Raw genomic sequence first — 4,321 nt, 5'->3', positions numbered from 1 at the left:
TTTGATAACATTTCCAATGATTTCATCTATTGATGATGTGTATTAGAAGCTTCAAGAATGTTGATCGTCCGGATCAATGGTCGCGTCCACTTTTAGAACCTAAGTATGCGGGTGGAGGTATAGCTCAGTGGTAGAGCGTTCGACTGCAGATCGAAGGGTCGATAGTTCAACTCTGTCTGCCTCCTGAATTTTTTTTTTATTTTTTCTTTGTTGTGTAATTTCGAACGCAAACAATAGAAGAAGAAAGCAGAAGAGAGAATTTCATTTCATTTTTACGTACTTTGATAATTATCATTGCGTTTAGAATCATACATAGCAACGTCATACTAAAAGCTTATCTTACTGAAAATATACACGCTTACATACGTGCGACATTTGCAATGGTTTAAACACCAGATGTTTGCTTCAACATCCCACACATTCTTGCTTTGAAACGTACACGTTTTATGTTTTTATCCATTTATGGATATTATCCATTGGTCTTTTGTCTTTCGGAAGTTTTTTTCCGGTCAGCCAATACGTGAGATACGTCACGATTTTCTTATGACTAGTCATCAATATTCTCATGTACAGACTCTGCCTTTGTGAGTGAAATTAAAACAATAGATTGAAAGAGCATTGAATAATTGTGAAATATAGAAAACGATCATGATCTAGTTCAACGGCAGACAAAGCCACAGATCGACGCCAATCATATGGACTTCGGCTTACATGAGGAGGTATAGCTTAATGGTAGAGTATTCGACTGCAGTTCGAAGGGATGATAGTTCAACTCTGTCTGCCTCCTGAATTTTTTTTCATTTTCTCTAAATATTTTTTCAAACACATATCGCAAAAAAAGTGTTGTGCCCACAAAAAGACATTCTAAGTACTCTTCATCGAATTTTAAACAACAGATTACCTTTTAATCCATTTCCTATTTTAAATTTGAGCTTCACTAAAACCGTTTTATTATACTTTGGCATTTTCGGTATCTTATTAGTGGTCTTATTACTTATTAGTCTAATAAGATGAACCTATATTATTACTCATTACTTTTTTGCACTAGTAATATATCTAGTGAGTATAGTTATTAGAATGTTATTGGTCGAACGAGTAATAAGATGCATGGTATCTTATTAGTATAGTTATCAGATGAAATATATTTGAGTAATGAGATGGTGATGTTATTAGTCTGGAACCAAATGTTTCCCATTGATAACAAACTGATAAGGAGTGCGAATTTCGATGTGGCGATAACATAAATGGATTGAGCACACAAAATACTGTATGAGAATCGAAAAAAAAATTAAACTTTTTTTTTCGATTTTCGGCTGTATTGCGACCGTCTACATGGGCAGTTTGTATGAAATTTTCGGAGCGCCGCTGCTTTTGCATTGGCTTCTATGGCCAAATGTACACATTGAAATATCTCGAAAACGGCTGGATAAATCGGCAAAACGGACTGTGATGTCACTCCCGAAGGGAGTGCAAACACCCAGCTGGTTTGATGGCCTAAAATACAAATCCGGTGGAATTTCAGCTGATCCATGGATTCTCAGGATTTGACCTGATTCCAGAAGTCATTTTACCTATGTTACCACAACGCAAAGAAACTGAAGTGCTGGAATCAGGTCAAATCCTGAGAATCCATGGATCAGCCCAAATTCCACCGGATTTATATTCTAGGCCATCAAACCAGCTGGGTGTTTACACTCCCTTCGGGAGTGACATCACGGTCCGTTTTGCCGATTTACCCAGCCGTTTTCGAGATATTTCAATGTGTACATTTGGCCATAGAATCCAATGCAAAAGCAGCGGCGCTCCGAGAATTTCATACAAACTTCCCATGTAGACGGTCGCAATACAGCCGAAAATCGAAAAAAAAAGTTTAATTTTTTTTTCGATTCTCATACAGTATTTTGTGTGCTCAATCCATTTATGTTATCGCCACATCGAAATTCGCACTCCTTATCAGTTTGTTATCAATGGGAAACATTTGGTTCCAGACTAATAACATCACCATCTCATTACTCAAATATATTTCATCTAATAACTATACTAATAAGATACCATGCATCTTATTACTCGTTCGACCAATAATATTCTAATAACTATACTCACTAGATATACCCTGTGACAATAAAGTTTCCAGAATTCATCATTTTAGCCGCTTCAGGTATAGGTATCGTGTAAAGTATTTTTTTCCTGAGTTGGTACAACCTTAACAAACATCCATGCCAAATTTGAACTCAATATGTCAATTAGTATAGCTGTGGCAGTGGTGTAAGTAATACCCCAAAGGTACCAATGGCGACTTTTTGCAAAAGTGTCATAAAAATATCTTGTTTTTAACTATGTTTGAGCAAAAATACAGCATTATATTGCATTGGTGTCTTGAGCAAAGTTGTTGAGCATTCTGTTTCCTTCATTCTGGTATATATTTAACATAGATGGAGAGACAACTACATCCATTGATGAATGACGCCATGAAAACCAGAAAAAGTCACAAATTTCGATTTTCTCAGCTTGTATCTGTTCATAAATGTGTTTTTCTGTGGCTCTTATTTCCCAATATATTATAATTGGACTATCTACTTCATGTTTAATTGAGTATGAAGAATAAAAAAAGATACACGCGCAGTGTTGGAGGTGAAAAATCAAAAGACTCGAAGAGCCCAATTTTTGGCACCTTTTGGAGGTATCACTTATAACGCTGTAACAACTAAATTACTTGACATATTAAACTCAAATTTGGCATGGATGTTTGTTAAGGTTGTAGCAACTCAAGGAAAAAATTCTAACTCGATATCTGCATAAAAAAAGACACTACCCTAAAAGACGATGCTTTTGCAAAAAATCGCCATTGGTACCTTTGGGGTATTACTTACACCACTGCCACAGCTATACTAATTGACATATTGAGTTCAAATTTGGCATGGATGTTTGTTAAGGTTGTACCAACTCAGGAAAAAAAATACTTTACACGATACCTATACCTGAAGCGGCTAAAATGATGAATTCCGGAAACTTTATTGTCACAGCCCAATGAGGAATTATGGTATTCTTGTAACGCGTATTGTATGAAAGTGTACACCGTTTGTGTACAAAGGTAAATCGGTCAATCCTCTGAAATACTTATCATTTTAATGAAATAAAGCGATTGAGCGTCTGTAGTGAATATAAAATGTCGATTTATTATAATAAAGTGATGATTATCGCTATTGAATGATTAAACCAGAAATAAATAAGAAAGCTTATCTTAGATATCTTGCTTTATGAAAGTAGGCTTAAAATTTGAAAAGTAAATTGGAAATTATTCAAATCTTGGCGGTGATCTGAATCGGTTCTAATTGGTAACCCTTTGAGAATCTAATCTATTTTGCATGTCATTAAACGTACCCGAGAGTTTAGCGCGTTATTGTGTTTTGACATGGCGTCACTTCGTCACAAACATTTTGCGATCGAATACCGCTAAGAAGCCGAATCGCAATTGGTTGCAACAATCAAAGCAATTGAAAGGTAATTTTATTTCTCTTCTTACTCTAGGTAAAGCTAGCTTTATTTCGTCAGAATAAAAATCAGTCTTAATCTTTGAGAATGAGTATTAGTTTTACAGAAAATTTGCAACATCTTTTTTCGCGAATTTGAATCCATTCTATCTCGTAAATGAACGATATGAAAATCATTGCCACTCATTTTAGCTAAATAATAATTTTTGGTTGCTGTAATTAGTAATGAAACGTTTCAACTCTCTTCCATATGCATAGCAATCAACGCAATCAGATCACAAATTGGATGACGCAACACTTATCAAAAGTCGCGAAAACAATCGGCACAGTAAGTGATTTTTGGTTATGTTGTACACATTGCATTCATAACCTAGCTCACAACTTCAAACTTTAAATGGATGATTTTTTGCTTTCAGGTCGTGAATCATCAGTAGTTGACGAGAAAGAAGGCATAATGTCTACCCATATGCCGCCAAACAACAAGGTTAACATTGATTCACCCGACGACACATTCGTGAATCAAACGCCGATGAAGAAAATCATGGAAAACATATTCACCGAAGAAACCGCTGATGTAATTTTCGTGTTCGAAGGAAGCGATCAGAAAGTTCCAGCTCATAAGGCGCTTCTGGCGGCAATCAGCCCAGTGTTCAATGCCATGTTCAATGGAGAGCTGAAAGAGAAAGGCGATGTAAAAATTGCGGATGCTTCACCGGAAGCTTTCAAGGAATTCTTACAGTTCTTCTACGGTGACTCGGTAAAATTGACCACAGCTAACATTGAACGAGTTCTGAACTGCACCAACAAATACGATATGCCGGATTGTATGC

General features: G+C 36.0%; 1 long non-coding RNA gene and 2 other non-coding genes across 3 annotated transcripts; all 3 read left to right on the top strand.

The window, feature by feature from the left end:
• The first annotated feature begins 113 nt into the window (after window positions 1–113).
• Window positions 114–185, top strand: Trnac-gca (transfer RNA cysteine (anticodon GCA)). The gene has a single exon. It is a non-coding gene; the product is annotated as a tRNA-Cys (tRNA).
• Window positions 186–715: 530 nt separating this feature from the next.
• Window positions 716–787, top strand: Trnac-gca (transfer RNA cysteine (anticodon GCA)). The gene has a single exon. It is a non-coding gene; the product is annotated as a tRNA-Cys (tRNA).
• Window positions 788–3,199: 2,412 nt separating this feature from the next.
• On the top strand, window positions 3,200–4,306 carry LOC129579761 (uncharacterized). The gene is made up of 3 exons (XR_008689290.1): window positions 3,200–3,501; window positions 3,750–3,819; window positions 3,908–4,306. It is a non-coding gene; the product is annotated as an uncharacterized LOC129579761 (long non-coding RNA).
• The last annotated feature ends 15 nt before the right edge of the window (window positions 4,307–4,321 follow it).

The sequence above is a fragment of the Sitodiplosis mosellana genome, unplaced genomic scaffold, assembly GCF_009176505.1.
Source record: "Sitodiplosis mosellana isolate CC-2019 unplaced genomic scaffold, AAFC_SMos_1.0 Smas_scaffold_6526, whole genome shotgun sequence".
NCBI lineage: Eukaryota > Metazoa > Arthropoda > Insecta > Diptera > Cecidomyiidae > Sitodiplosis > Sitodiplosis mosellana.
Note: the sequence above shows the minus strand (reverse complement) of the source record. Positions and strands in the feature narration are given on the sequence as shown.